The sequence below is a fragment of the Natrix helvetica genome (assembly GCF_964273705.1).
Source record: "Natrix helvetica genome assembly, chromosome: 3".
Lineage (NCBI taxonomy): Eukaryota > Metazoa > Chordata > Lepidosauria > Squamata > Natricidae > Natrix > Natrix helvetica.
The window spans coordinates 15,046,261-15,064,907 of record NC_138549.1 but is presented as its reverse complement, the minus strand read 5'-3'; positions in this window follow the sequence as shown (position 1 = coordinate 15,064,907).

The following is an 18,647-nucleotide window of genomic DNA, read 5'->3' as shown; positions in this document are numbered from 1 at the left end:
GTGGAGGTTTTTTTTTAACAGTCAACTATAAAATGGTGAGCTTTTTTTAATTTAAAAAAACCCCTCTTGTATAAACAGCTAATATCTTACCTGTACCAACATCAGAAGTTAATATTTGATTAAATTAATTGGTGAGCTTGTACCCAGATGAATAAAGAAGTGATTACATCTTAAAGGTTTCCTGTAGGAACAGACATATGGCAACCTTAACTAATAAAGAATAGAAAGGCAAATAGTCTTACAAATACAAGCCACTATGATTCAGCAACAAGAAACAATAAGTACAATATCAGAAAGAGAACTTCCATATGGTACATGTTAATTATCTGCAACTTTCAACACACTCCGAGAAAAAAGAAATATATTAAGGGATGAATGATATCTCATTCACCCCCCCCAAAGAGCAAAACCAATGGGAACCATACAGGATGTATTTCGGTATTTCGGGTCAAGTAATCACAAAACTTGTATGGGATTGGAGGTGGTATATTCTACTTCATTCAAGGCTGGCTTTCATGGTAGGCAATGAGCAGTTACTTTGGGCCACAGATGCTGGCATGCACAACAGGGGAGAGGAGGCCAAAAGAGGAAACCATGCATGCTTTGAGTTTGGAATGGGGCAACTCGCCACCGCCAACTTGCCACGACGTCTTGCCACATCCAACTCGCAATGGCAAACTTGCTACGGCTAACTCTCTGTGGAACAACTGGACACAAGTCAACTTGGCCGTGGGAAATTCAGTACAGGGTAATTCAAGAAAGGCACAAGTAGAATTGCAGCTCACCCCAGCCTCAAGGTCTTCTAAGTCAAGAAGGTCCAAGCCTAATGCAAGGCAAGGCCTGCTGCAATTCATTTCTCCTTCTCTTGAGTTATCTCTTATTGAATTGTCCTGCTGCAACTTCTTACCTGGTGAGTTGTCCGTGGTGAGTCCTCAGTGGCGAAATGGCCTGGATGAGTCAACTGCAGTGAACTGTCCTATGCAATGCATATGGAATGCAATGTGAGCGTCCCCCTGTGCATGTGCCCCTCGCCTCCCCCCACTCATCCATTTTTGGCTTTCAGGTTGGTGCAGGAGGCTTTCCTGCACCAACCTGGAAGTCAAAACGGTGCGCAGGCCCCAAAATGCAATGTGAGTGCACCGCGCATGGACCCCATTCCCCCCATGTATGTGCACGCGTGTTCCCCGCATGCACACACACACCCGCGCATGTGCGGCAGAGACCCAAAGACCAACTGGCCAGTGGAGCTGGGCTGGGGCAATGGTTGGCGTGCCCGCACAGAGGGCTCTGCATGCCACTTGTGGCGGCACGTGTGCCATAGGTTTGCCATCACGACCCTAGAGTCAGACACAACTGGGTAGGGGAAACCTTTAACTTTACCTTAGAATCAGTGAGCTATGTATTTATTTCTTTTTGATATTCTTTGGCTTTCTCCCTTATTCATTTGCACCACCTGCCGCATGTACTCCGTCAGTTACTGAATGGTAGCAAATGAGTGGCAAAGTATTGCAAACTCTACTTGACCCTCTGTACGTTTGTACGTTTGTCTGACTTACTCAGCTACTTTATTTGTAGGTGGTGTCTTGGTCATTTTTCACTCATTCTAGCTAAGGGGGGGGGGGGAATGGTTCCTCACCCTAAGGGGCTGTCACAAAGAAGATTGGGTCATCAACCTATTCTCCAAAATACCTGGAGGCAAGACAAGAAGTAACAGATGGAAACTTATGAAGGAGAGATCTAACCTAGAACTAAAGAAAAATTTCTTGACAGTGAGAACAATTAATCAATGGAACAGGTTGCCTTCAGAAGTTGTGGGTGCTCCATCAACGAAGGGTTTTTAAGAAGAGAACGCATAGCCATGTGTTCAGAACTGTATAGGGCCTTCTGCTTGAGCAGGGAGTTGGACTAAAAGACCTCCAAGATCCCTTCAAACTCTCTTATTCTGTTATTCCTTTAAATGCAGTTCTGCATGCCATGAAATTCAGTTTTGCTATCTTGGCTATTGTATCGGGATCTGCTAGATAGCTAATTATACTACTGCTTTAGACTGTTTTATGCCTCTTTCTGTTACTTGGAATGTTTGAAACTTTGGGAGGCAGTGAGATCTCAGCAACGGGGAAATAGCCATGATTTCCACAACATTCCATGAACGGGGAATGAGGTGGCTGGATTAAATGATGGGAAAGTAGCACAGTTGAAGGAACAAGGAAGAAAAAGGGAGGGGGAAATGTTTACCCCAAAGTTATTTTCGTTCTCTGGACCACTCAAGTTCAAACTAGGAACGGAATCTTCCTATCAAACTTCCTATGCAAACGTATTTGAGCCACAAAGTCATGCCCCGACCCCATGAAGAACAGCCAAGCGAAGAATGCACGGTTAGCAAGACTCTTAGGGAGAGAGGTCATGCTGAAGTCTGCCTGAGGTACAAAATGACAGCTGGAAGAATTAGAGCTGATGTAGACATTTCCTAGTATGGCAAGCCAGGAAAGCAAATGCATTACAATAGGGGCTGATCACAGCTCAGAGCTTGTGTCATTGTTTGTATGTTGCAATATAGTTCTTGACAGTATAATTTACTGCTCCTCTGAAGTGAACTTCCATTTAATTCATTGAGAGTTACTTCCAATTTAAGGTTTAATTACAACCCATATGTGCCATTTCCTGAAGTGGGGGGGGGGAATACATTCTATTTTAATATGGATATTGAGAAGTTTTTGTCAGAGTTAGCAGCATCAATCACATCAAGAAAGCACACACGGGTAACTGATTCACATGATTCATTAAATTCTCTTTACGTATAATATAACGCATGAAGTATATACACAATACCATAAATAAAAGTCTACTGTCTCCCAAAAGACCTACTAATTATCTCCCTGTGGTTTAAATGCACTGTTTCTTGTGCTGTCTTCTGCAACAGTGGTAAACAATTTTGCCTTCAAACACCTGAAGTCAGCATCACGTTTCCCTCCACTTGTCTCTTTTGCAAACATGTCCAGGATTACCATCTCTGCAGCCGCATGTGGCTCTTCCCTCCCTCTGCTGCGGCTCCGTCACCGGTTGGCACCACAATTTTGAGAGGAGCTTCCGATGGGGGGGGAGAGAGAGAAGCACAGTGCGCCAGGAGAATACTCTATGGCAAGGGGAGGGTTTTCCAGTTGTCTCCACAATTGATAGGGCTTTCGGTTATGACAGGTAGAGGAAAAAGGACGCCACATTAGGAGGAGATTCTATGGTGGGGGAACTGAACTTCCGGTCAGCTCCAGAATTGAACACAGGGCTTCCGATAAGGACCCTTGTGTCTCCCAGTGTTTTCTTTTCTGTGGGAAATGGGTCCAAATGGCTCTTTGAGTGTTTAAGTTTGCTGACCCCTGGTCTAGGGTAGTGATGGCTAACCTTTTGGGGGGTTCTCCCTTGAACCTCCAAAATGCAATGCATGTGGAGCCCACCCCCTGTCCACACATGGCCCCATGCACACCCTGCCTCCCACATGTGGTTCTCCCTGCTTCTTGTTTGGACTGAGAATCTCTGATTATATGTTGTGTTGTACAGGCTAAGCATTTTCCCTAGAATATCAAGTTATTAAGTTCCAATACAGCATATATATATATATATATATATATATATATATATATATATATATATATATATATATATATATATATATATATATATATATATATATATATATATATATATATATATATATATATATGTTGGTTATGTTGTATTCGGGTCTTTTCCCGTGTAAGGTTGAGATTGTCTTTGCAACGTTTCGGCAGGATCACACCTGCCATCTTCAAGCTGTGGGCTTAAAATGTGAACGGAGCTGCCGTCTTTCTGTAAGTCTTGGTGGGAGGCAGTGACGTGCGGTCATTGGAGGCAGGGGAGGCAGAGCCTCACCTCTCATCATGAAATAATAATATTATAATAATAATATCCACAAGGGAGTTTCATATATATAAGAGGAAGAGGAGGGAGGAGGAGCGCGCGCGGGGCGGTGCCAGCTGGGCAACCGGCGGAGGCAGGAGGGTTCTCGGAAGCGCCAATAACCTTCCTGCCTCCGCTGTACTTTGCGCGCTCCTCGTGACTGCAATAGACGTCCAGAAGTGGCAGGGGCTTGATGACATCGCCGCAGCTGCCATGCGCGGATGGACGGAGGTAGCGAGTGGCGCCGATCCTCCATCCCTCGCTCGCTCACTCTCTTCCGCACGGACACCTCGGCGCCACTCTGGTTACCTCCGTCCGGCCGCGCCCAGCAGCGACATCAGCAACGTCATCAAGACGAAGTGGCTTGGAGGCAAAGTGCTTTTCAGTGCTTTTCTGTGCGTCTGGCATTTAGGTAGATAGCCGGATGTCCTAAACGCCAGACGCACAGAAAAGCAGCTGCTGTTGGGGATCGTGGAACGCGAGCCGGTGAAGCGCGCTCAGGAAGGCGGGGAATGGGATCACAATCCCATTCGCCGCCTTTCTGAGCGAGCTCCGCCGGCGAAGTGCTCCGCAATCCTTTTCTGTGCGTCTGGCATTTCAGGAAGGCGGGGAATGGGATCACGATCCCATTCACCGCCCTTCTGAGCGCGCTCCGCCGGCGAAGCGCTCCGCAATCCTTTTCTGTGCGTCTGGCGTTTCAGGAAGGCGGGGAATGGGATCACGAACCCATTCGCCGCCTTTCTGAGCGTGATCCGCCGGCAAAGCGCTCCGCAATCCTTTTCTGTGCGTCTGGCATTTCAGGAAGGCGGGGAATGGGATCACGATCCCATTCGCCGCCTCTCTGAGCGCGCTCCGCCAGCGAAGCGCTCCGCAATCCTTTTCTGTGCGTCTGGCATTTAGGTAGATAGCCGGATGTCCTAAACGCCAGATGCACAGAAAAGCACCTGCTGTTGGGGATCGCGGAATGCGAGCCGGTGAAGCACGCTCAGGAAGGCGGGGAATGGGATCACGATCCCATTCGCCGCCTTTCTGAGCGCGCTCAGCCGGCGAAGCGCTCCGCAATCCTTTTCTGTGCGTCTGGCATTTCAGGAAGGCGGGGAATGGGATCACGATCCCATTTGCCGCCTTTCTGAGCACGCTCCGCCGGCGAAGCGCTCCGCAATCCTTTTCTGTGCGTCTGGCATTTCAGGAAGGCGGGGAATGGGATCACGATCCCATTCGCCGCCTTTCTGAGCGCGCTCCGCCGGCGAAGCGCTCCGCAATCCTTTTCTGTGCGTCTGGCAGTTAGGTTGGCGTCGTTGTGGCTACATCCGGCCGGCCGGACAAAAGAGCGAGCGAGGCAGGCGGGAAAGCAACGAAAGGGGCTGCGCTTTCACCCCACTCAAGCCTTGCCCGAGGGAGCTGGGGATCGGGCTTTGGGTTGGTGGGAGACCTTGAAGGAGTCGGGGGGGGGAGGGACTGGCGCCGGTGGAGGAAGCAATGCTACACGGATCAGTGCACTCCGCGGTCCCCTTAATGTTCACTCAGGAAGGCGGGGAATGGGACCACGTGGTCCCATTCCCCGCCTTCCTGATGACGTCACCAGCCTCCCCAGCCATAACCCTCACCGCACGTCACTGGTGGGAGGGGATGGGGTGGTGGCTTTGTTTCAGTAAGTGGAATGATTGGTTGTGTGGTTGTATCATGATTGGTAGATTGGTGCTGATTGGTGCAGGTTGTGTGTGCATTGTTGTTTTGTATTTTAACGGCTTGGGTGGTGGGTGGTGTTCGTTTGTTGGCTAGGGCTGGTTTCCAGATGTTTGGTAGGCGGGAGGTATCATCACGTTTGTTCATGCTGTGGGGGTGTTTCTCTATTTCGATGGCTTCCATGATTATTCTCTTGTGGAGGTGTTCTGTTTTGGAGATTAACCTGGCTCCTTCAAAGTTGATTTCGTGTCCTGTAGCTTTAAGGTGCTGGAAAAGGGAAGAAGTTTTTTCTTTTTTTCTTACTGCATTTTTGTGTTCTGTGATGCGTGCATTTATTCTCCTGTTTGTTTGCCCTATGTATATTGCTGGGCAGATTTTGCATGGTATTTCGTAGACTCCTTGGTTTTCTAGCTGGATTTTGTCTTTGGGGTTTCTTAAGATGTTGGCTATTTTTTGGTCAGTGGTGAAGGCTGTCCTGATATTGTGCTTGTGGAGAATTTTGCTGATTTTATCTGTGGTGCCTTTGATGTAAGGGAGGAGGGCGATGCCATTTTCCTGTTCTGTATCTTGGTTTTTTGGGGGAGTCTCCTTTTGGATTAGAAACCCCAAAGACAAAATCCAGCTAGAAAACCAAGGAGTCTACGAAATACCATGCAAAATCTGCCCAGCAATATACATAGGGCAAACAAACAGGAGAATAAATGCACGCATCACAGAACACAAAAATGCAGTAAGAAAAAAAGAAAAAACTTCTTCCCTTTTCCAGCACCTTAAAGCTACAGGACACGAAATCAACTTTGAAGGAGCCAGGTTAATCTCCAAAACAGAACACCTCCACAAGAGAATAATCATGGAAGCCATCGAAATAGAGAAACACCCCCACAGCATGAACAAACGTGATGATACCTCCCGCCTACCAAACATCTGGAAACCAGCCCTAGCCAACAAACGAACACCACCCACCACCCAAGCCGTTAAAATACAAAACAACAATGCACACACAACCTGCACCAATCAGCACCAATCTACCAATCATGATACAACCACACAACCAATCATTCCACTTACTGAAACAAAGCCAGCACCCCATCCCCTCCCACCAAGACTTACAGAAAGACGGCAGCTCCATTCCCATTTTAAGCCCACAGCTTGAAGATGGCAGGTGTGATCCTGCCGAAACGTTGCAAAGACAATCTCAACCTTACACGGGAAAAGACCCGAATACAACAAAACCAGCATACCTACACCCGTGAAAATCTACGAAAACAAATATCTTACCTCTACGGGGAGGAAACCTTCTTGCTCACCAGATCCTACGAGAGGCTTGAAGTCCGGAGAGCCACCATCTTATGTGATCTAACATTCCTATGCAACTGCCGAGACAAAAGCCTGATCCCCACATGCTTCCAACTAAAATTCCATTCACAAACCTCAGCCACCGAAAGGATCCTGAAAAGAACTGAATTAGCCCTAATCAGAAAAGAACTCCACAGGAAAAGATTCCTACTAGACCAAACCAACCGGGACATACTCACTCTTCACCTCAAACTCAGCAAAAAAATCCACCCAGCACTCTGGGACAAATTCAAACAACTAGCCCTTTGGAGAGCAGAAAAAGAAACCTTCTATAAGACAGAAAAACACTCCAACAAACTCTACAGACTAGAAAAATGACAGAAGCCTAACCCCCCTCCTCAGCAACTCATGAAACAAACAGTACACAACATATCAGACAGAACCCTCACCACAGCTGAAACCAATGTCCTTTCCAGAGGATTCAACTTTGCAGTTGCCCCTAAACGCATCCCCACTGAAGACATCATATGCGGAGTTGAAGCTACACTCATCAAAATCAACGCAGATGAAGCCAATAAAATCAGACTTGCAGTCAGCAACGTCCTTTGCTCCAGCATTCCACCCAGAAGCAACTTACAGCAACAAGAAGAAAAAGCACTCTCCAACCTGAAGAAAGACAACAACATAATCATTCTCCCAGCAGACAAAGGAAACGCCACAGTGGTGATGAACACATCTGACTACCAAGCCAAACTATCCAACCTACTCCAAGACCCTGCTTACAAACCTATAAACACAGACCCCACCACCTACCTGGAAAAAACCACCAAATCCAAAATAAAAGCCTCTGCCATCAGTGAAGAGATCCAGCAAAGAATCATCCCCAGAGAGAAATCTTCCAGATGCCCCAAACTCTATGGACTCCCCAAGATACACAAAGAAGGAACACCACTCAGACCCATAGTCAGCTCCATAGGCTCACCTCTCCAGAACCTTGCCAAATTCCTCGCCAAACAACTCCAACCCTACGCAGAATCCATCACCTCAAACGTACAAAACTCACTCCACTTCATAGAAACAATAAAGAAACAAAACTTACAACCCAGCGACCTACTTGTGAGTTTCGACGTCATATCCCTCTTGACCCAGGTGCCTATAAAAGAAGCCTTGACAGCCATCCAGAAAAAACACAACCCCCCCAAACACATCCTAGACCTGACCAACCACTGCCTAACCAACACATACTTCATCCATAATGGACAAAGATACAAACAGATAGAAGGAGCACCCATGGGATCACCCCTCTCTCCTGTCATTGCAAACTTATACATGGAACATTTTGAAACCAATGCCTTAGACAAATCTGAACACAAACCCAAACTCTGGCTTAGATATGTTGATGACACTTTCGTGATTTGGCCACATGGAAAAGAAAAACTGGACAACTTCCTCACACATCTCAACAACCTACACCCCAAAATACAATTCACCATGGAAATAGAAGCAAACAACCAACTTCCCTTTCTGGATGTCCTAATCTACAAAAAACCCAATGGCTCCCTAGGACACACCATCTACCAGAAAAAAACACACACCAACCGCTACTTAAATGCACAATCCCATCACCACCCTGCACAGATCAACTCTGTAGCCAAGACCCTCATCTCCAGAACCAAACGCCTAGCCGACAAAGACCACCTGAAAACTGAATTACACAAACTCACAAATGTATTAATCTCCAATGGATTCCAAAGAAAAACAATCACCAACCTAATCCAAAAGGAGACTCCCCCAAAAAACCAAGATACAGAACAGGAAAATGGCATCGCCCTCCTCCCTTACATCAAAGGCACCACAGATAAAATCAGCAAAATTCTCCACAAGCACAATATCAGGACAGCCTTCACCACTGACCAAAAAATAGCCAACATCTTAAGAAACCCCAAAGACAAAATCCAGCTAGAAAACCAAGGAGTCTACGAAATACCATGCAAAATCTGCCCAGCAATATACATAGGGCAAACAAACAGGAGAATAAATGCACCCATCACAGAACACAAAAATGCAGTAAGAAAAAAAGAAAAAACTTCTTCCCTTTTCCAGCACCTTAAAGCTACAGGACACGAAATCAACTTTGAAGGAGCCAGGTTAATCTCCAAAACAGAACACCTCCACAAGAGAATAATCATGGAAGCCATCGAAATAGAGAAACACCCCCACAGCATGAACAAACGTGATGATACCTCCCGCCTACCAAACATCTGGAAACCAGCCCTAGCCAACAAACGAACACCACCCACCACCCAAGCCGTTAAAATACAAAACAACAATGCACACACAACCTGCACAAATCAGCACCAATCTACCAATCATGATACAACCACACAACCAATCATTCCACTTACTGAAACAAAGCCACCACCCCATCCCCTCCCACCAAGACTTACAGAAAGACGGCAGCTCCATTCCCATTTTAAGCCCACAGCTTGAAGATGGCAGGTGTGATCCTGCCGAAACGTTGCAAAGACAATCTCAACCTTACACGGGAAAAGACCCGAATACAACAAAACCAGCATACCTACACCCGTGAAAATCTACGAAAATATATATATATATATATATGTATGTATGTATGTATGTATGTATGTATGTATGTATGTATGTATATATATATATATATATATATATATATATATATATATATATATATATATATATATATATATATATATATATATATATATATATATATATATATATATATATATATAAAATATGATAAGCCTATTTTTAAACTGATGCTCTGGTTTCCCTCTATTCTTCCATTTCAAAATGTTCAGAAACAGTTTTTGACTCTTAAACGCTACAGAATGGAGAGTTGGAAACATGAGATCCTTGGACTTCAGGGTTACCCACCTGTTTTGAGGGTGGCAGTTTTACTCAAGTTCTGTTTTACTCAAGAAGGCCACGAAGCTTACAATCTGAAAAACAAAATATGTTTGACTTTGGGGGAAGCAGTCTTTTTCAAGCTCTGTTGATGGAAAAAGAAGTTGTGTGTGCAAAAAGGGTTCAATGAAACTTATAGAAGCTTCCCTTGACAAGAAAGCAATCTTAGCAAGGCAAATACATTTTGTTCATATTATTCTTGGCAGTTCCGGGACCAGTGGTGGGATTCAAAAAATTTACTACCGGTTCTGTGGTCGTGGCATGGCTTGGTGGGCAAGGCTTGGTGGGTGCAGCAGGGGAAGGGTACTGTAAAATCTCCATTCCCCCCCCCCCACTCCATGGAAAGGATACTGCAAAATCCCCATTTCCTCCTGATCAGCTGGGACTCAGGAGGCAGAGAATAGATGGGGGCATGGCCAGTCAGAGGTGGTATTTACTGGTTCTCCGAATTACTCCAAATTTCCACTACCGGTTCTCCAAAACTAGTCAGAATCTGCTGAATGCACCACCTTTGTCCTGGACTCTAAATACAGAGTCTACATTCTGGAAATGTTTTTTTTTTTCCTGCTTAATTAAACCACAAAGCAAAGCAACAGTTGTTTACTTTTTATATTCCATGTCAGGGGCATTAATTAAGAACTAATGTACAGAATAAGAATTGGTAGCCACAATGGGAGTTTATTGTGATGACAGCAGAAAAGCAGGAGCAATCTGCTCTGGTGAATCCGATGTACCTTCTCGCTTATTTAAAACTAATAATGTCTGGGTTCAACATAAGGCACATCATATGTTTCAAAGAAATAATGTGCCTCCTGCTTTAGACCTTTTGCCCAGTTTGGAGATGTTAATGACAGCTAACATGCCAACATCTTGCATGGTCACCTTCTCTCTCTTTAGTAATCCTGAAAAAATACAAGCCAACTCATAGAATGAGGATTAAGAGGAGGATTAAGAGGAAAAAGTGATCATCCACCTCTTGTCAGCAGTTCTTTATCTAGTAGTACATGTGTGACTTCACTAGAACAAAACAATGGGCATTCTGAGTATCCAGAGACCACGTGCCCTGTGGAAGTTGCAAGTAGGATCACTCAACTGAGACCAATAATATACATTCATAAACTCAGCAATAGCGAGGGACAGTTCGTTGGCTGAAAAGACCTGTGCCTATTATGTAGTAACAGAGGAAAAGGGGGTATTTCCGTTTTTGCATAGGTAGCAGGAGATGACAATCAGAATATTTATCACCATGACTTGTGCTGTATTAATGCATGATTGGATACCTCTACCACCATATGCATCTTAGAAGTCTTTTTTAAAAAAAAGTTTTATTGGATTTTTATTTTTAAATATAATATTTCATATTTCATATTAATACCTGAACAGTGTGGCCTCTGGATATAATTCATTTTGATACAAAAAGCAATAATAATAATAATAATAATAATAATAATAATAATAATAACAACAACAACAACAACAACAACAACAACTTGACAAAATCACCATCAGTCAAATGCAAAAAGCTGCACTGCTTGGATCCGCACGTATATTACGAAAATACGTTATGATGTCCTAGGCCCCTGGGTGGCGCCCGACTAGTAATCAATGCCAACAACTGGCCGCTGTGATACAATCGTATAATAATAATAATAATAATAATAATAATAATAATAATAATAATAATAATTGCTGGCAGTAAACCGTGTCAACCATTAGCACCAGTCACTGGCATTTGTAATGCATTTTTGAATGTTCAGTTGGCTGAGTTTCATGGTTAATGAATAAAGTATATAATAATAATTATTGTTACATTAATTAAACATATATAATCCTAGTATCAGTGGTGAAATCTAATTTTTGTTGCCAAGTGAAGAAAAAAGCTTCTGACAATCGTGCGGATCAGCTGTGAGCCCTGCAATTATCTGAAGTTTTTTTCTTTCTGCTTTTTAAAGCAATTTTTTTCCTGCCTATTCGCCCGAACTGGCAGGAAAAAATGCTTTAAAAAGCAGAAAAAAGGGTTCCAACGATTGCGCACTCACAGCTGAACCAGGGAAAATCATCCCTACTGGTTTGGCCAAACTGGGCCGAACCAGGAGGATTTCACCCCTGCCTAGTATTGATAAACATTATTGTTTTAGAGTACTTATTCAATATTTCAATGTTCCATTTTAATGCCAATGCTATAGTAATACCATCTTTTAACCTCAAATCTTTCCATCTAATTATTACTTACTAGCCAATAACCCATTGTTGCCCGGGTATTTATTTATTTATTTATTTGCAATATATTTTTATTGTTTTTACATTTAAAACAATGCAATGCCGCAGAGTCGGGGTGATCATATATTCACATTATGTACAGCTGGTTTCAACCATTAACAATTATTCTACTTAATACATTGTCTGTCCTTCTGTTCGATCACCATATATACATTTGTTCCTGTCTTGTCATCTTAACTTATACCAGTCATAAAATCTATTCCATACCTCAAAATATTCTGATTCCCCTTTATTTTTAAGTTCCAAAGTGAGCCTATCTGCTTCTGCACAGGCCAACACTTTTCTGATTATATCTAGCTCTGATGGTGTATTTTCTTTTTTCCAATGCTGTGCATAGGTTATGCGCGCTGCAGTCAGTATATGTATAATTAGACAGAGTGTATCTTTCTTAAACCCCTCCGGTATTATGCCTAGGAGAAAAGTTTCTGGTTTAAACATAATTTGTTCTCCCACCATTTGTTCTAACCATGATTGGATCATTTTCCAATATTTTTTTGCCTCACTGCACGTCCACCACATATGGTAGAAGGTGCCTGGTGTTTTTTTACACTTCCAGCAATTTGGGGCCAAATTTTTGAACATTTTAGATAGCCGTGCTGGCGGGAGATGCCATCTATAGAACATCTTGTAAAGATTTTCTTTATACGCCGTAGCCAATGTTAATTTCTGATTAAGTATCCAAAGTTTTTCCCACTTAGCCAATTCCACATTGTAACCGAAATTTTTCGCCCAGGCGACCATGTTTTCTTTGACATGTTCTTCCTCTAGTTTATATTCCAACAAAAATCTATACAGCACTTTGATCAGTCTGTTTTCTGTCTGTATCAACAGTTTATCTAATATTGTGTAGTCTTTGGCAATACCTTCATTCTTCCTATCCTGTGCATACCTTGATTGTATCTGTAAATAAGACCACCATTCTACTTGTATTCCTTGTGATGTCAATTCTGCTCTAGTTTTGATCTCCCCCTGCCTGTTCAATAGCTCTTTATATGTGACTATAGTTTCCATGTTAATTAAATTTGGGTGTATGTATGCTTCCATCGTAGATAGCCAAATAGGTATTTTAGTATAGTGGTCATGTTTAATTTTATTCCATATGATTAACAGAGATTGTCTAATGTAATGTCTACTAAAATATTTGTGTGCAGATCCTTTTTCATACCAGAGGAAGGCATGCCAGCCTGCTTGGAGGTCATGACCTTCCAATTTGAGTAATCTTTTATTTCTCAGCATTATCCATTCCCTTAGCCATGTTAATATAGCCGCAGTATAATAGAGTTCCCAATCTGGTACACCAAATCCTCCCTTTTCCTTAGTGTCTTGCATATCCTTAAGTTTTATTCTTGGTTTTCTTCCCTGCCAGATAAATTTCGAAACCAATTGATTCAGATCTTTAAAGACACCTTTTTCTAATTTAATGGGTATGTTCTGAAATAGGAAAAGAAATTTGGGTAGTATATTCATTTTTATAACTGCAATCCTGCCCATCAGGGACAGTTGTAAGTTTTTCCATCTTTCTAGGTCCTTCTTAGTTTTATTAATCAAATTGGTATAGTTGTCTTCTTTGATGGTCACACATCTTGCAGATAAATGTATACCAAGATATTTGACTTTTTTGACAATTTGGATACCCGGGTATTTATTTATAGGGGAGAAATGTCCAGATCAAACGCAATTTCTAATGGTGGATTTTCCCCCTTACCAGAGGGAGCCCCCTTGTGGAGTACTGTGAATCCATTACCATGGCAACTCCACTGCACTGTACAGTAGAAGCCATTTGACGGCAGTACAGTAGAAGCCATTTTAAGGCACAACAGGCTGTATCTTAACAGAACACCCCCTAAGGGGTGTTAGGGTGTCTTACCCCCACAATATTTGTTTCCAGAGAGTAAGTCATCTGTGTTCCAAGTTTGGTTGAAATTGCTTGTGGTGTTCAAGAATTATGCTGGATCATACACAGACAGCCGTTTTTATATAGAGAAATATTCTATTATATAAAAATTAATTGGCTAAATATTCCCCCATTTCTTATTTCTAACTTCTAATCAGGCCATCATTACTAATCCTAGTATTAACACGCTTGTTTATATTAAACAAGTGTCACAGTACGACATTCAAGTACCAGTCATCCTACTATTTAAACGTACCTAATAATACTGTCTTTCAACCTCCGATCTTTCCATCTAACTATTGCTTTACATAAAGGTGTGTATTCTTCTTTCTACCTCCATTCTAGTTTTTAATCAGGCCATCATTATATTAGAAAAATGAAAAAAAAAACTAATAATAATCCCTTTCTATCCATCATCTCTTGCCTGTTTTAATACTTCAGTTCTGATTCGTTTTTTGGCAGAAGACACAGGTGCATTTTAGAAGTCTTGTTGGTGCAAATTAATTGGAATGTGTTTGCAAACATTTTCTATCTCGTTTAATAGAGTTTGTTATTTGTGGGATGAAAATCTATCTAATTTGTCTAAATTGCCTAAAAATTAATTAGGGGAGACATGATATCAGTGTTCCAATATTTGAGGGGATGCCACAAAGATGAGGGCTCAACCTATTTTCTAAAGCACCAGAAGGCAAAGCAAAAAACAATCGATGGAAAGTAAACAAGGACAGAAGCAACCTAGAACTAAGGAGAAATTTCCTGACAGTGAGAATAATTAACCAGTGGAACAGCTTGCCTCCAGAAGTTGTGGGTGCTCCCTCACTGGAGGCTTTCAAGAAGAAAATGAACAGCCATTTGTCTGAAATGGTACGGGGTCCCCGATCGAGCAGGTGTTTGGACTGGATGACCTCCAAGGTCCCCCTTCCAACTCTGTAATTCTACCTTTCAAGGTAGGCCATGTTGTAGGTGCTGTTGGGATTCCTTGTGCTAATACAAGAAAGATCTGAGACCAATATTTTAAGATCTAAACAGTATAGAACAATATAAAAATGCCTGAACAGACATCCACTCTGAAATATTTTCCTATTTTTGTGATTTATAGCTTCCCTTGAATATATCACAATCATCTATATGGCATGAAACCAACATTATAACATCAATCCATGACTTGAGGCTCGCAGACTTCCTGATCAGTCATGAAAGCACAATAAACCTTTCATTTGGTTCACAAGAAGTTCTCCAGGCACAAAACAATTCCTATTTGTTTTACCAGGAACTAAGGAAATTAAATTTAAGACTATTGGAATTTCTTTTAATCTAATTATGGGGAGGAAACTAGATCTATAATTGAGATAGATAAGGAAACCTGCACTACAGTTCTAGCGAGATTAATTTATCTGTTCTAGGTATAATTAAATTAACCTAAACAGATAGTCACGGATAAGGACTTCCACCAAAATAGGAATTAAAAGAGGAGATCCAGTATAGATAGAACAGTCTTGATTTCATTTCCTTGAAAATTTGTGGTGTTTAAGCTGACAGCAATAATTAACTGATCTCCGTGATTGCAGTGATTTAAAACATAACTTTTACTTAACTTAAGCTCATAATATAAAAGGCAACCGTAATTCCAATTTTTAATATTCATTAGGGTTCAGGGTACAAGTAGCTCTTGACTTACGACCACAATTGAGCTCAAAATTTCTGTTTGCTAACTCAGACATTTGTTCAGTGAGTTTTGCCCCATTTTATGACCTTTCTTACCAGAATATTTTTGTCAAGGATAACCATTGTCTCTCTTCAGATGACTTAGTTCTTTTTAACTACCTTCATCTTCATCGGTTATTTCCGAGCTTGGCACACTGGTCCTTGATTGCCCTAAAGGTTTGCAGCACCTAAATCTCTTTAAGAAAAGTATCATTTTGGTAGTGTAATGTTAATTTTTATTCCCTGCAGCAATCCACTAGCACTTACTGGATTTCTTCTAAGGAAGTGATGGCTAACTTTTTTGTTGTCGCATGCGGAAGCCGTACCCCACACCCTGTTTTGGGCCTAGTAGGTCTCCCTGCAGCCTCCTGGCACCAAAAATAGGCCGCGGGTGGGGGCATGCTGTGCTTCCCCTTCCCCCGTGCATGAGCATGTAACCCCCTTGTCCCCCCACGCATGCATGCGCATCTCCCACATATGCCCCACACATGCCCCACACATGGCAGAGACCCAAAAATCAACTGGCCAACAGGAGGCATGCGCGCATGCATGGTGGAGCTGAGCTGGGGTAACAGCTCATGTGCCAGGCGACACGGCTCTGGGTTCCACTTTGGACATATGTGCCATAGGTTCACTATCACGGTTCTAAGGCCAACCTGGTTAGGGAGGGAGAGAGAGGGAGAGAGTGGCCATAAATCCTACAATGTTGTTATATATAGAAGGGTGGGTTTCGCCTTTGGTTCACGTGGTGATTGAGTTCATATAGATATTGGAAAGAGGAGAAGACAGAATACAGTCTTATTCCCTTCTTTTCTGAATTGAGACATACAGCTGGACCTTGTCTTACAACCATTGGTTTAGTGACCATTTGAAGTTACAATGGCACTTGTCATAGCTTATGACTGCTTTTCACACTTACAACTGTTGCAGCATTCCCATGGTCAAGTGATCAAATGGTCAAGTGATCAAAATTTGGATGCATGGCAATTGGCATGTGTGTCAGGCCTGCGGCCATCTTTTCTTCTGGATCATTGGCCTGCCACACTTTCTATTATTCTACTATGCATTTTCTATTGGGGGAAGATCGGAGGGGGGATTATAAGGAGTGAGATGCTATGTAACCATAACAAAATTCTTTCTAGAAAGACCTGTACACCTCTGCACCTGACCAGAACTGGATGGGTGGAACTGCCAGCATGGCAGTGGGAGATTGGACCATGTGATGGACTTGTGGGTGTGGGGGCAAGATCTTGAACTTTCAACTGGGTGGGGAAAACCGGGAAGCTTTCAGATTCGGGTTTTCTCAGAGGTGCCAACATGGCTCTCTTAATAAATTGGAACTTTGAGCAATACTTTGCCTTGGACTCTGATTTACTTTTGGATGCTATTTGGAACCCTGAAGATGTGTTTATGACGGTTGCCGTGTCCTGGGGTCATTGTGGTCCCTTTTTGCAAAGCTTCTGAGAAGCAAAGTCAATGGAGAAGCCAGAGTTAACAACTCTCTTACTCATCTAACAATTGCAGTGATTCATTTAATAAATGTAGCAAGAAAGATGGCAAAAATGGGGCAAAACTCATTTAACAACCATCTTGGTTAGGAATGGAAACTTTGGGCTCAGTTGTGGTTGTAAGTCGAGGACTACCTGTATGTTGAGAGGTGGGCACTATTACAACATCTAACTTATATGACTGTATTTTCATTCCGTGTTCTAATGAACTCTATATCTCCATGATTCCATTTACTAATACTGTAGATTTTGATGATGAGCTCATTTACTTTTTGCTGTTGGACTGGAATTCTTGCATTTCCAGGAGGCCCGAAATTTATCTCAGCTGCCACTGCTTCATGTAGGCAATTATTCTCCTAATTTTAAGATCTCATAAGCTGTCACTCCTTTGAGGTAGACAAATCAGGAAAGATGAGTCACTGGGAGTCTTGTTATGTGTTTTGATGTAGTTAGGATGTTGTAAGAGAATGCTGAAAGTCTACCCGAACCCTTCTCTACTTCAATTTGTACCTAACCGAATGAAGACAGAGTTGTTGAGGGTTTTTCCTCAAGCTTTTTACTCTCTACCCAAGGCTAAAATACCTTATGACTTGGCATTCTTCTCCCTATTCTCCGAATCAAACTGACCTTCAATCACATAAATATATAAAATATGTTTTATACTTTTTGTACTGTTTCCTGTTATGTCTAATCACTGATCACAGTATGCAGACAGAAGCTCAAACAAAACACTTATTTTAGTACCTAGTATCTTAGCATTTAATTTATAAACTAGTTTTAAATTTTAGCTAATTAAATGTTTACATTATTTTGCCTGCCTGCTCTCTCTCTCTCTCTCTCTCTCCCTCCCTCCCTCTCTCTCTCTCTTTCTCTGTCTATCTATTTATCAAACATGTACAAGATAGCAGGTATAAGTATAAACATAAACATGAACAAAGGGATACAGATAAATGGAGACAGTAAGACAGGGACTGTAGGCATGCTGGTGTACTAATTTTTCTTTTTTCTACCATCAGATCCATATTCAACCACAATAATACTCAAACAATTGATACAAACTCAAGGTAAAACATTTCAAACTCAATTGCAGAAAATACAACTTCAGCAACAGGGTGGTCAACACCTGGAATGCTCGAAACTGTCCACTGTGCACCTCCCCCCATTCCTAAGAGGTCCATAAAGTGGGCGTGCATAAGCCCACCAACATCCCTACCGTCCCTGCCCTACTGTCCCCATTTATTTGTATTCATTTCCTTTGTTCATGTCCATGTTCATACTTATACCTGCTATCTTGTACATGTTTGACAAACTAATAAATCAATAAAAATAAATATTTATTTTAGCCACACTGGCATTTTCTTCCACCGATTTACCGTGTTTCCAGATGGAGGAGGAAAAATGAT